Raw genomic sequence first — 15,330 nt, forward strand, 5'->3', positions numbered from 1 at the left:
TCTCACCGCCGCACATGGAGCTTCATTTCTGGGTTTCTTCATTAGCGGTGGGTGGCTCGCCATAGTCGCAGTCATTAGAACAAGTGCCTGCTCTGTTGAACACTCGGGCAAATCTAATACTGTTAAATGAGAAGCTTGTTTTGTGTCTCGGTTTCGGCAGACAAATAACCGGTAGGGTCATCTCCGCCACAAGTCTCATTATTATTTTAACCCTTGTCTGACAGTCAGTTGGGGGCTAAGGTAATTACCGGCAAAACCCTCTATTAATTAGACTGCTGTGCTAACCATGTGCCATTACCTGGTAATTATTCTTCTCTTGGAAGAGATCGCCGCATCCCCCATTTGCCTCCTCCCCTTTGATAAGAATGCCACTTCAAATACATAGTAAATACATAAACTGCTCCAAAAAAATAAAGGGAACACTAAGATAACACATCCTAGATCTGAGTGAATGATCTAATCGTATGAAATCCTTTTGTCTTTACATAGTTGAATGTGCTGACAACAAAATCACAAAAAATTATCAATGGAAATCAAATTTATCAACCCATGGAGGTCTGGATATGGAGTCACACTCAAAATCAAAATGGAAAACCACACTACAGGCTGATTCAACTTTGATGTAATGTCTTTAAAACAAGTCAAGATGAGGCTCAGTAGTGTGTATGGCCTCCACGTGCCCATATGACCTCCCAAGAAAACACCTGGGCATGCTCCTGATGAGGTGACTGATGTCTCCTGAGGGATGTCCTCCCAGACCTGGACTAAAGAATCCACCAACTCCTGGACAGTCTGTGGTGCAATGGGGCGTTGGTGGATGGAGCGAGACATGATGTCCCAGATGTGCTCAATCTAATTCAGGTCTGGGGACGGGCGGGCCAGTCCATAGCATCAATGCCTTCCTCTTGCAAGAACTGCTGACACAGGACCAACTGCACCAGCATACATTTTCACAAGGGTCTGAGGATCTCATCTCGGTACCTAATGGCAGTCAGGCTACCTCTGGCAAGCACATGGAGGGTTGTGCGGTTCCCCTAATGAAATGCCACCCCACACCATTACTGACCTACCGCCAAACCAGTCATGCTGGAGGATGTTGCAGGCAGCAGAACGTTCTCCATGGCATCTCCAGACTCTGTCATGTGCTCAGTGTGAACTTGCTTTCATCTGTGAAGAGCACAGGGCGCCAATGGCGAATTTGCCAATCTTGGTGTTCTCTGGCAAATGCCAAACATCCTGCACGGTGTTGAGCTGTAAGCACAACCCCCACCTGTGGACCTCGGGCCCTCATACCACCCTCATGGAGTCTTTTTCTGACTGTTTGAGTGGACACATGCACATTTGTGGCATGCTGGCAGTGCTCCTCCTTGCACAAAGGCGGAGGTAGCTGCTGGGTTGTTGCCCTCCTACGGCCTCCTCCACATCTCCTGATGTACTGGCCTGTCTCCTGGTAGCGCCTCCATGCTCTGGACACTACGCTTACAGACACAGCAAACCTTCTTGCCACAGCTTGCATTGATGTGCCATCCTGGATGAGCTGCACTACCTGAGCCACTTGTGTGGGTTGTAGACTCCGTCTCATGCTACCACTAGAGTGAAAGCACCACCAGCATTCAAAAGAGACCAAAACATCAGCCAGGAAACATAGGAACTGAGAAGTAGTCTGTGGTCACCACCTACAGAACCACTCCTTTATTGGGGGTGTCTTGCTAATTGCCTATGATTTCCATTTGTTGTCTGTTCCATTTGCACAACAGCATGTGAAATTGATTGTCAATCAGTGTTCTTCCTGAGTGGACAGTGGGATTTCACAGAAGTGTCATTGACTTGGAGTTACATTGTGTTGTTTAACTTTCCCCTTTATTTTTTTGAGCAGTGTAGTTTACATTCATGTATGGTGATGTATGGAAATGAATATTGTTCCTCAAAGAAAACTTTTTAGAGACGGAACAGGCTTCAATGCGTCGAAAAACACTTTGGATCTGACGCCCACACACCTAGAATTTTTAATGGGTTTGCCCTTTACGACGTCCCTCAAAGAGGTGATTTGGGTTATTGTTTTATTTGAGGTCAGGAGCATAAACGAGGTTGTTGCAGAAATCAAGGTCTACCACAAAGACAAGCGATGAAAAAGGAAAAAGAGTTTCTTGTTGAAGGATGATTATAGCCGCAGGCGGATTTCAGTCATTTCAACCCTCGAAATGAAGCGGGATAAGTTATTTATGAGTCTGGGAGATAGACAATGTTTACTTTGGTCACGCGAGGCTCCGAGACATAAATATTCCTTTTTATTTCCTTAAGCTGATGTACATAACACATTACATAATACATAACTCAGTGCTGGAGTGCTCTGCCACACAATTTTTGTGGTTTCCCAAAAAATCGAGGATCATGAGCTCATGAAGAGTGCTGTAGGTCTTTGGCTCTTTATTGGTGGTTGGGTGCACTAGATTCAACTATTGGTCACACCTGGTCCTGGACCACATTAACAAGCAATGCCTTATAAGGCAGAGGTCCAAAAACCAGTCCTTAAGACCCACCAACAGTCCAGGATTTAATTTTTCCCTGTTCTTTTCCAATAGAGTAACTGCAAAAACCCAGAATATTGGTGGGCCTTGGGGACTGGGTTAGGGATCACTGTTATAAAGCAATTAGATGGCCCGTCAAACATTGATCCTATGTCACCTACAAGGCCTCCTGAGGTTGACTCTACCCATTTGGTCACCTATGCTTTCCCCATTATGACAATGGTGCCTTCTTTAGTCCTTATTCTCCTTCTGGTTGCTGCTTCTCAACTTCTAGTTCTTACTGTTGTTCTTACTACATCCCAGGTTGACTCTTTCCTCTTTTATGGTTATCAGTGGTTGTGGCTATAACTACTATCCTGCAATAGTCTCGATACAACTCACGTGTCATTACTTAATTCAGATCTTCGGGGTCTGGACGACAACTTCTGTTTGGAGACCACTCCAGGACAAATTATACCTGCAATACCATGTCTTACCACATGGTGTGCTGTTGAGATGAAACATGTCTACCAACACTTTGTAGTATGCAGGACTGTTTTTGTAATCCTGCCCGCAGGATTTCTGACCATTACTGACTATTTCATCACCCCCTTGTGCCATTTCAGCCCCCTATGCCATTTCATAGGTTTGTGAGACTCTGCAGGATTTTGCGGGCCCATAACCACCTCATTACCACCCACATCCACTAGTTTTTTATTGGTTGTCACGGGAACCCAATTCAGGTCTCTACGTTGTAGCACAAATGACCATCAAGTGTAGTGTTTTTTTCTAGATTAACAACACTTTGACAGAGGGGGCACATTTGGATATATGCACCTGGCTACATGTGACCGTGATCAAGTAATGAACAAGAACTTTAGATTATATCTGCCAGCTTTACTACACAAGGAGAAGTTTCCCCTTTATCCACCCCCCCCACCCCCCCCCCCCTGTAGCTAATGTAGAAGACTCTTTAGTTTTTTGGCCATGTGTCATTTCGTAGAGAATCTTTTTTCGCAAACAGTAACACAAAATTTCTGCTGTATATTTCTCCAGGCGGGCAGCCAACCAATATATTTTCTGGTATTTATGCTTTACCGCCTGAATCTATTGCATTGTCAATAAAAGCCGTTTTGCTAAAACCAACAGCAGTTGTTCTCCGTGAAAACACAAGATTACAGAGCGGCTGGTGCCCCCGCCCCCCCACCTCCTAAATCTCCAAGCACATTTCAATTTATACCGGTCCCCATCCTTCATCCAAATGACTTTCTTGTCACATTGAAGACAGGTAGAAAGTTACTTTGCAGGATTCTGGGTGATTATTAAATGCTAGAACCAAACTCGAGAAGAGAAAAGGCCAGAAAAAATTAAAAAATTTAAATTAAACAAAACAAAACAAAGGTTATCAGGTCTTTGAAATGAAAGAAAAACGGTCATCCCATTCACCCACACTAAACCCAATACACCGGGTTATAGTGCGTGTGAACAGGAGACCGATGCGGGGTCTCTGACTAATACATAACTGCAGTCCGGCGCTCTGTCCTTCTGAAAATCAACTTTTATCTGCGCGGAATTGCGCGCTGGAGGTGGCCCCGCTGGCTGGATTTGAATATTCATGGTCGCTGGTCACGTGAGCTCCAGTGCGTAATTCAACACAGATAGAAGCTGATCTTCAGAGAGACCCTGCGCATGACTAAAGGTAGGTTTCTTAGTCAGAGACCCCGCATCGGTCTCACTATAGTGTGGGTAAAGGGGATGACCATTTTCCTTTAAAGCTTTATCGCTCTCTTTGTGAAGGTGTCTGTAATTAAAGCGCAACTAAGCAGAGCCTCCAATGTCGGAGGGTTTCACATTTCTGTAGCGTAGCCCCCGTCTCAGAGATATTTGCAGTTATTGACTAATTTTTCTTTTCTAAAATGAAGCAGCTGAAGTTTTGCTTCAGAGAAACCGAGAGCAATAAAGTATGTAACATAATAATATTACTCGAAGATAAAGGCAATTTGCCGGGGTTGGAAAAACTAAGCTCCGCAGTAAATGTACAGTGAAATTCTCTTAGTCTGGGACCTTAGGGATCAGCGCGAGAGTTAGCAGGATTTTTTTTTCTAAAAAGAGAATGTATAACCTTCAACCAATGTGGAGGAACTGGAGGATATGAGCTCGGGTTGATGTAGAGGAGTCACCCTTCTGGTTCGTTTCATACCACTATGCCAGTGTTTGCCAACCAGGCTGCAACCAGCAGTTTCAAAACTACAACTTTTATCATGCCTGGACAGCCGTTGGCTGTGCCAGAGCACAGATGGGTTAGATGTTCACCACCCCTATGGTTTCCCTCATAGATTAGTGGCATAAGTCTTCTTTTCTGTATTAATGTTAGAGTGCCTTTAGACACAGGGACCTTCCTGCTCTTGGATGTGACCAACCTGAGCTAGATACAACAATTTTCTTAAAGGGGTACTCCGAACCTAGGCATCTTGTCCCCTATATAATGCATATATATAGCTAAATGTGGCATAAATAGACCGGATAATAGAACAAGCTCTTAGTGGAGGCCCCTATAATGACCTTGTAGAGGGGTTTAATAGTAAAGTAGCAATATTTGCAGATTATATTAAACTCTGTAAAGCTGTAAACACAATAGAGGACAGTGCACTGTTACAAATTGATCTGAATAGGTTGGAGGTTTGGGCTGGGAAGTGGCAGATGAGGTAACACTGATAAATGTAAGGTAATGCACATGGGGAGGAAAAATCAGGGCTGATGTAGAAAAGAACTAAGAAGTCTTAGTTAACAGTAAATTTAGCTCCAGTGACCAGTGTCAGGCAGCTGCTGCCAAGGCAAATAAAATCATGGGGTGCATCAATAGGGGCATAGATGCCCACGACAAGGAAATAATTCTACCGCTGTACAAATCACTAGTCAGACCACACATAGAATACTGTGTACAGTACTAGTCAGACCACACATAGAATACTGTGTACAGTACTGGGCACCAGTGTACAAGAAAGATATAGTGGAGCTGGAGAGGGTTCAAAGACGGGCAACCAGGGTAATACGGGGAATAGGAGGACTACAGTACCCAGAAAGATTATCAGAATTAGGGTTATTTAGTTTAGAAAAAAGACAGTTTAGGGGAGAACTAATAACTATGTATAAATATATAAGGGGGGGTTCTTTACTTTAAGAACAGTGAGACTGTGGAACTCTCTCTGGGAGGAGGTGGTCATGGTGAACTCTGTAATAGATTTTAAAAGGGGGCTGGATGCATTTTTGGAGAATAATAACATTACAGGTTATGGATTCTAGATTTATAGGGACAGAACGTTGATCCGGGGATTTATTCTGACGCCATATTTGGAGTCGGGAAGGAATTTTTACCTCTAGTATGAGGGTTTTTTGCTTTCCTCTGGATCAACTCAGTAGGGACCCATTAGGGTTATAGGTTGAACTAGATGGACTCTGGTCTTTTTTTCAACCTTATGAACTATGTTACTATGCTACTATAGGTCTACAAGGCCTGGATTATAGGGAATTTATAATGGGCATGTGTACCGGAAGGGGAGGCCTTTTGCTCTTTTTTTATCCTCCCACCATTTTATCCCCAAAACTGACCATTTCAGAAAAAAACTAATTACCAAAAAATCCAAAAAGATTTACATCTGAGGACCAGCCACCATATTCTCCTCTACTGTCTAAGACCATTATTTATCACCCACCCTTTCCGCTAAGGGCTGGTTCACATCACGTTTTTTCCCATACGGGAGCGCATTCGGCAGGGGAGAGCTAAAACCTCACGCTCCCGTATGCCTTTCTATGCGCTCCCGTATGTAATTCATTTCGATGAGCCGGCCGGAGTGAAACGTTCGGTCAGCTCATTTTTGCGCTGTTTGCGCTTTTACCACGGACCTAAAACTGTGGTCAACCACGGTTTTATGTCCGGTAGTAAAAGTGCATACGGTGCAAAAATGAGCCGACCGGACCGAACGTTTCACACCGGTCGGCTCATCGAAATGAATTACATACGGGAGCGCTCCCATATGGGAGAAAACCTGATGTGAACCCAGCCTAAGCCATGGTTAGAACACTGGCCACCAGAAAATGCCCTAGGGACCTTATGCCCCTCTCCATTAACGTTTGACACAGTCCTTCTACTGAAAATTGAGTAGTAATGTCAGATTCAATATTTAAAAAAAAAAAAATCCATTCTCTTCATCAAAACCAAAACCAAATCTCTTGAACGTTTTGTAAAAAAAAAAATTACACTACAAACTAATTTTAAACTTTAACAAATGTCTATGTCAGCTTTAATGTCTGTTCATAGTAATCAAAAGCAGCAACTTCCTGCCCGGTTTATAGAGTGGGTAATGCTATCACTTCACAGCACGTTGTTGGCACGGGAAGGTCTCAGCTGCTCTAGGGCCTGGTTAAAAAAATTGTTCTCATTTATTCGGAGGCCAAAAACTCAAACAAAGTCATTTGCCTGTAATAAGAGAAGAATGTCCGTAGTCAGTAATGTTTCTCAAAAGCTATTATAAACACAAGAGACTTGAGCCTTGTAAATGTCCTTGATCTTCCTTGCTGTAGCCGTGCTTCTCCGTACAGTTACATAATGATGTGTTACCTCCGCTCAATGGAACAAGCAGCCATGTTTATTATATCGACAGCAATTTGCTTGTGATTAACTATACCTGAAAGGCAAATTCAATTACTACAGATACATCAATTAAGTAAAACATGTAGACTATGTCTGCTGCACTAGTACTACTATTACAGTGCCCCCTATGTACAAGAATATAACTACTATAATACAGCCCCCCTATTTACAAGAATATAACTACTGTAATACTGTCCCTATGTACAAGAATATAACTAGTATAATACTGCTCCTATATATAAGAATATAACTACTATAATACTGCTCCCTATGTACAAGAATATAACTACTATAATACTGCTCCTTTATACAAGAATATAACTACTATAATACTGCTCCTATATACAAGAATATAACTACTATAATACTGCTCCTATATACAAGAATATAACTACTATAATACTGCTCCTATATACAAGAATATAACTACTATAATACTGCTCCTATATACAAGAATATAACTACTATAATACTGCTCCTATATACAAGAATATAACTACTATAATACTGCTCCCTATGTACAAGAATATAACTACTATAATACTGCCTCCTATATACAAGAATATAGCTACTATAATACTGCTCATATATACAAGAATATAACTACTATAATACTGCTCCCTATATACAAGAATATAACTACTATAATACTGCTCCTATATACAAGAATATAACTACTATAATACTGCTCCTATATACAAGAATATAACTACTATAATACTGCCTCCTATATACAAGAATATAGCTACTATAATACTGCTCCTATATACAAGAATATAACTACTATAATACTGCTCCTATATACAAGAATATAACTACTATAACAAAGTCCAAGAAAAAAGAAAAAGTGGCACCAAAGAGCAAATATCCCTGTACAATATTGAGATCCTGAGGCAATACAATCAGGGCTATCCAGAAGATTTGGAGCACTGCCGTACCTGGGGGTGCAGGTGTGATATCAGATAACATCAAAATCGAGAAGAAGAAAGTGAAAAGACCGCACTCACCCACTGTACTCGCTGGTGGATTGTAGATTTATTCAGAATGCAAAAAACAATTCCATATGGTGGATGACGTCCTCCACCATATGGAATTGTTTTTTGCATTCTGAATAAATCTACAATCCACCAGCGAGTACAGTGGGTGAGTGCGGTCTTTTCACTTTCTTCTTCTCGATTTTGATATAACTACTATAATACTGCCCCCTATGTTCAAGAATATACCTACTATAATACTGCCTCCCATGTACAATAACATAACTACTATAATACAGCCACCTATGTACAAGAATGTAACTAATATAATACTGTCCCGTTATACACAAGACTATATCTACTATAATACTGCTCCTTTATACAAGAATATAACTACTATAATACTGCTCCTATATACAGGAATATAACTACTATAATACTGCCTCCTATATACAAGAATATAACTACTATAATACTGCCTCCTATATACAAGAATATAACTACTATAATACTGCTCCTATATACAAGAATATAACTTCTATAATACTGCCCCTATGTACAAGAATATAACTACTATAATACTGCTCCTATAAACAAGAATATAACTACTATAATACTGCTCCTATATACAAGAATATAACTACTATAATACTGCTCCTATATACAAGAATATAACTACTAGAATACTGCTCCTATATACAAGAATATAACTACTATAATACTGCCCCTATATACAAGAATATAACTACTATAATACTGCCTCCTATATACAAGAATATAACTACTATAATACTGCTCCTATATAAAAGAATATAACTACAATACTGCTCCAATATACAAGAATATAACTACTATAATACTGCTCATATACATAAGAATATAACCTCTATAATGATGCTCCTATGTACACGAATATAACTACTATAATACTGCCCCCTATATACAAGAATACAAATACTATAATACTGCCTCCAAGAATATAACTACTATAATGCTGCTCCTATATACTAGAATGTATCTAATATAATACTACCCTTATGTTAAAGAATATAAAACTATAAAACTGCTCCTATATACAAGAATATAACTACTATAATAAGACAGTTTGTAGAAAGGGACCAGGCACTACCTATCCGAGATGCAAAATACAACTATATATTGCCTGGCTACACCTCAATAGATGGATGTGTGTACGCCATGGGAGTCTATACGTCACAGAAGCAACAGTGTCCATTCATTTCAATAGAAGAATAGTGAAGAGACTGTACACTCACCACGTTAGCGTAGAAAAATGACTTTAATCTTGCAGTCAGCAGCAGTTCTCGACACAACAAGACAGAGGGGGGGGGGGGAGTGCCCCCCGGAGCGCCCCCCTCTGTCTTGTTGTGTCGAGAACTGCTGCTGACTGCAAGATTAAAGTCATTTTTCTACGCTAACGTGGTGAGTGTACCGTCTCTTCACTATTCTTCTATTGAAAAGAAATAACTACTATAATACTGCTCCTTTATACAGGAATATGACTACTATAATACTGCCCCTATGTACAAGAATATAACTACTATAATGCTGCTGCTATATACAAGAACATAACTACTATAATACTGCTCCTATATACAAGAATATAGCTACTATAATACTGCTCCTATATACAAGAATATAACTACTATAATACTGCTCCTATATAAAAGAATATAACTACTATAATACTGCTCCTATATACAGGAATATAACTACTATAATATTGCCTCCTATATAAAAGAATATAACTACTATAATACTGCCTCCTATATACAAGAATATAACTACTATTATACTGCCTCCTATATACAAGAATATAACTACTATAATACTGCCCCTATATACAAGAATATAACTACTATAATACTGCCTCCTATATACAAGAATATAACTACTATAATATTGCTCCTATATATATGTTACGATTCGGCTTACAGGTAGTGGATCCTCTGTGTCAGCGAGGGATTGGCGTGGACCGTGCTGGTGGACCGGTTCTAAGAGGCTACTGGTGTTCACCAGAGCCCGCCGCAAAGCGGGATGGTCTTGCTGCGGCAGTAGCAACCAGGTCGTATCCACCAGCAACGGCTCAACCTCTCTGACTGCTGAAGATAGGCACGGTACAAGGGAGTAGACAAGAGCAAGGTCGGACGTAGCAGAAGGTCGGGGCAGGCAGCAAGGATCGTAGTCAGGGGCAACGGCAGGAGGTCTGGAACACAGGCTAGGAACACACAAGGAAACGCTTTCACTGGCACAATGGCAACAAGATCCGGCAAGGGAGTGCAGGGGCAGTGAGCAGATATAGCCAGGGAGCAGGTGGAAGCCAATTAAGCTAATTGGGCCAGGTACCAATCATTGGTGCACTGGCCCTTTAAGTCTCAGAGAGCTGGCGCGCGCGCGCCCTAGAGAGCGGAGCCGCGCGCGCCAGCACATGACAGCAGGGGACCGGGACGGGTAAGTGACTTGGGGTGCGATTCGCGAGCGGGCGCGTCCCGCTGTGCGAATCGCATCCCCGACGGCCATGTCAGTGCAGCGCTCCCGGTCAGCGGGACCGACCGGGGCGCTGCAGGGAGAGAGACGCCGTGAGCGCTCCGGGGAGGAGCAGGGACCCGGAGCGCTCGGCGTAACAATATACAAGAATATAACTTCTATAATACTGCCTCCTATATACAAGAATATAACTACTATAATACTGCTCCTATATACAAGAATATAACTACTATAATACTGCTCCTATATACAAGAATATAACTACTATAATACTGCTCCTATATACAAGAATATAGCTACTATAATACTGCTCCTATATACAAGAATATAACTACTATAATATTGCCTCCTATATAAAAGAATATAACTACTATAATACTGCCTCCTATATACAAGAATATAACTACTATTATACTGCCTCCTATATACAAGAATATAACTACTATAATACTGCCCCTATATACAAGAATATAACTACTATAATACTGCCTCCTATATACAAGAATATAACTACTATAATATTGCTCCTATATATACAAGAATATAACTTCTATAATACTGCCTCTTATATACAAGAATATAACTTCTATAATACTGCCCCATATATACAAGAATATACAGTCATGGCCGTAAATGTTGGCACCCCTGAAGTTTTTCTAGAAAATGAAGTATTTCTCACAGAAAAGGATTGCAGTAACACGTTTTACTATACGCATGTTTATTCCCTTTGTGTGTAAAAAGTAAGGAAAAAACCCAAACTGGACATAATGTCACCAAACTCCAAAAATGGGTTGGACAAAATTATTGGCACCCTTAACTTAATATTTGGTTGCACACACTTTGGAAAAAATAACTGAAATCAGTTGCTTACTATAACCATCAATAAGCTTCTTACACCTCTCAGCCGATATATTGGACTCTTCCTTTGCAAACTTCTGCAGGTCTCTCTTATTGGAAGGCGCCTTTTCCCAACAGCAATTTTAAGATCTCTCTGCAGGTGTTCAACTCATTGCTGCCACTTCAGAACTCTCCAGCGCTTTGTTGTCATCCATTTCTGGGTGCTTTCTGACATTGTCCTGATGGAAGACACAAGATCTCGGACGCAAACCCAGCTTTCTGACACTGGGCTGTACAGTGCGACCCAAAACCCATTGGTAATTCTCAGATTTCATGATGCCTTGTACACATTCAAGGCCCCCAGTGCCAGAGGCAGCAAAACAACCCAAAACATCACTGACCTCCACCATATTTCACTGCAGGTACTGTGCTCTTTTCTTTGTAGGCCTCATTCCGTTTTCGGTAAACAGTAGAATGATGTGCTTTACCAAAAAGCTCTATCTTGGTCTCATCTGTCCACAAGACTGTTTTCCAGAAGGATTTTGGCTTACTCAAGTTCATTATGGCAAAATGTAGTCTTGCTTTTTTATGTCTCTGTGTCAGCAGTGGGGTCCTCCTGGGTCTCCTCCATAGTGGGGTCCTCCTGGGTCTCCTCCATAGTGGGGTCCTCCTGGGTCTCCTCCATAGTGTTTCCCTTTAATTAAATGTCAACGGATAGTTCACTCTGACACTGATGCTCCATGAGCCTGCATGACAGCTTGAATATCTTTGGAACTTGTTTGGGGCTGCTTATCCACCATTCGTATTATCCTGCGTTGACACCTTTCATAAACTTTTCTCTTCTGTCCACGCCCAGGGAGATTACCTACAGTGCCATGGGGGGACAACAGCAAATCTAGATCTCTGGAGATGGACTTGTAAGCTTGAGATTGTTGATATTTCTCCACAATTTTGGTTCTCAGGTCCTCAGACAGTTTTCTTCTCCTCTTTCTGTTGTCCATGCTTAGTGTGGCACACACAGACACACAATGCAAAGACTAAGTGCACTTCTCTCCTTTTTATCTGCTTTCAGGTGTGATTTTCATATTACCCACACCTGTTACTTGCCCCAGGTCAGTTTAAAGGAGCATCACATGCTTGAAACAATCTTATTTTTCCACAATTTGGGGTGACAATAATTTTGTACAGCCCATTTTTGGAGTTTGGTGACATTATGTCCAATTTGCTTTTTTCCTTCCTTTTTTGGTTTAGTTCCAATACACACAAAGGGAATAAACATGTGTATAGCAAAACATGTGTTACTGCAATCCTTTTCTGTGAGAAATACTTCATTTTCTGGAACAATTTCAGGGGTGCCAACATTTACGGTCAAGACTGTAACTACTACAATACTGCCCCCTATGTTAAGGCATATAACCACTATAATACTTATGCTAATGGTGAAGACATTATACATCTGTTTGTATAGAATGGTTTTTACTATTTTTGTTATATATCTTTTGAGTGTTGTTTTTTCTTCTTGTTGGCCCAGCCAGTGAGTGATTAACATTTAGCTTTGCTTTAATTACGTTACATTCCTTAATCCTTGTCGAATTAAAAAGGAAACACGTGCTTTATCTTCCTGAGAAGCCCCAATTATAGATAGTGGCGCTAAACAGCATATGCATGTAACAGAACGTTCCCCTGGAGACACATTTTATTTTAATGTCTTTTTTCTCTCTGCTCCGGATTCCACCAGTGAATTACAATACAGTCTCTGCAATTTGGAGTTTAATATGTTGGTTAACAGATTTTTCTGCAAGACAGAGGACATTCAGGTCACACATTGAGCATTAAATAGGAACTGGTGCCTTTAAATCAATCAGATAACAGACAAAAAAAAAAAGGTATAATGTGCCTCCTAGTGTACAAGAGGGTATTGCACTCTGGGGGTAAAACTCTAAGTAGGAGTCAAAACAGAATCGGGTCATCAGCCTATGATCCACCTGATCTCCAAAGGCTTGGAGCGGTACGAAATACAGGAACAAGACAAACAACCCAGTAATTGTTCAAAAATAGGGTCTGAACATTCTCCCATTTAAAAGGGTGCTCCACTGGATTACTTCTATCTAAAAATCTTAACCCTTCCAGTACTTATCAGCTGCTGTATGCTCAAGAGAAAGTTGTATAGTTCTTTCCAGTCTGACCACATTGCTCTCTGCTGCCACCTCTGTCCATATCAGGAACTGTCCCAAGAGGTTTGCAATGGGTGTCAGCAGAGAGCACTGTGGTCAGACAGAAAAGAACTACACAACTTCCTGTGGAGCATACAGCAGGTGATAAGTACTGGAAGGATTAAGATTCTTTAATAGAAGTAATTTACAAATATTTGTAACTTTCTGGCACCAGTTGATTTGACATTTTTTTTTTCCACCGGAGTACCCCTTTAATTCTTCAACATTGGAGCTTGTTGAATAATAATAATATTTATTGTAAAAAGGTCATTCGATGCATTTCTAGTCTGCACTGGACTGTAAGCACGATCTGAGGAAGAGTCCGGTGCAACCTAGAAACGTGTCAGATGACCTTTTTACAATAAATTATATTATTAATCAAAAACCTCCCATATCGGAAATTTGAGTGGGAAACCCGCCTCATCTTCAGAACCTATGTACAAACAACCATTGGGCAGTTTATCTTGTTCCTTTAAGTCAATCAAGGAGAATTTACCACTAAAATAATATAGTCCACGTGAGTCAAATTGTATTCTATTCAGAACATGTTATTGTACATCAGTAGTCTCCAAACTATGGACTTTCATATGTTGCAAAACTACAATTCCCAGCATGCCCGGACAGCCATTGGCTGTCCGGGTATGCTGGGAGTTGTAATTATGTAAAATTTGGAGGTCTACACTTTGGAGACCACTGTTCTACATGAAGTAGAGGTCATGGCTGACAACCACTAATGGCATCACACAAGAACCATCTTCAGGGAAACTTGAGATACATTTCTTTTTCCTATATGAATCCCACCCATGAGTATTGACCACACCCACATGACAATAACTAAAGTGCCTCATAGGCCATCAGAGTGCCCCCATAAACAGGCTGACCCATTCCTTCTACACAAGGAGTCCTAGGCATTATAGTAGTGATACACCATTAAAGTCGTTGTCAATGTTGTGTATAAAAATTATGATTGGCTCATAAATCTGCTTTGATATTCAATTTTATGCCTTTAAGTTCTCTATGACAACACTGTACTGGACAGAAGTGAGACGTGGGGCATAATCACCACCTACATCAATATCTACATCCTAGTGTGACGGCCATCGGGACCACCGGGGAGAATAGCAGGAGAAAAAATACTGCTTGCACCATCTTTTTCTCCCGCTATTCTCGCTGAAAAATAGCAGCTCCCCACGGACCCCATTGACTATAATGGGGTCTATCAGGACCCCTTTTTGCCCGTTCCTCCCCGTCAAAATGAATGTTGTGAAACTTAAAAAAAAAAAGAGTTTGACGGCCGTTCTTGGCGAGACACAACAGTAGTGTGAATGAAGCCTTATCTGGCTTAAACAGTTGTTTGTGTATTTTATGGGTACATCTATGATGTATTTGGTGAGTTGGATCCATACATGGTGCCCATGACAACAGCACATGACATAAATAAGAAGTGGGTGGGTCAGACCTTTGAATTGGTGGTAATATAAAGATCTTGTGTGGATCCAAATAAAAATCTACATCAATATCTACATCTTATCTGGCTTAAATAGTTATGTGTGTTTTTTATGGGTACATTGATGATGTATTTGGTGATTTGGATCAACACAGTACTTGACCGAAGTGAGAAGAGGACCTGTCAGACTTTTTGT

The 15,330-nt window shown here is 40.9% G+C and overlaps 1 protein-coding gene and 1 long non-coding RNA gene across 7 annotated transcripts in view; one reads left to right on the top strand and one right to left on the bottom strand.

Moving 5' to 3' along the window:
• The window catches only part of CACNA1H (calcium voltage-gated channel subunit alpha1 H), a 531,346-nt gene that overhangs the window by 405,787 nt on the left and 110,229 nt on the right, over positions 1 to 15,330 (top strand). The gene's annotated exons all lie outside the window — the stretch shown is intronic.
• Positions 6,709 to 15,330, bottom strand: part of LOC130283975 (uncharacterized) — a 157,098-nt gene continuing 148,476 nt past the window's right edge. For both annotated transcript variants that reach the window (XR_008846893.1, XR_008846894.1), the window contains exon 3: positions 6,709 to 7,192. This is a non-coding gene — a long non-coding RNA (uncharacterized LOC130283975). The remainder of the gene's footprint in view (positions 7,193 to 15,330) is intronic.

Source organism: Hyla sarda, chromosome 8 (assembly GCF_029499605.1).
Source record: "Hyla sarda isolate aHylSar1 chromosome 8, aHylSar1.hap1, whole genome shotgun sequence".
In the NCBI taxonomy this organism is placed as follows: Eukaryota; Metazoa; Chordata; class Amphibia; order Anura; family Hylidae; genus Hyla; species Hyla sarda.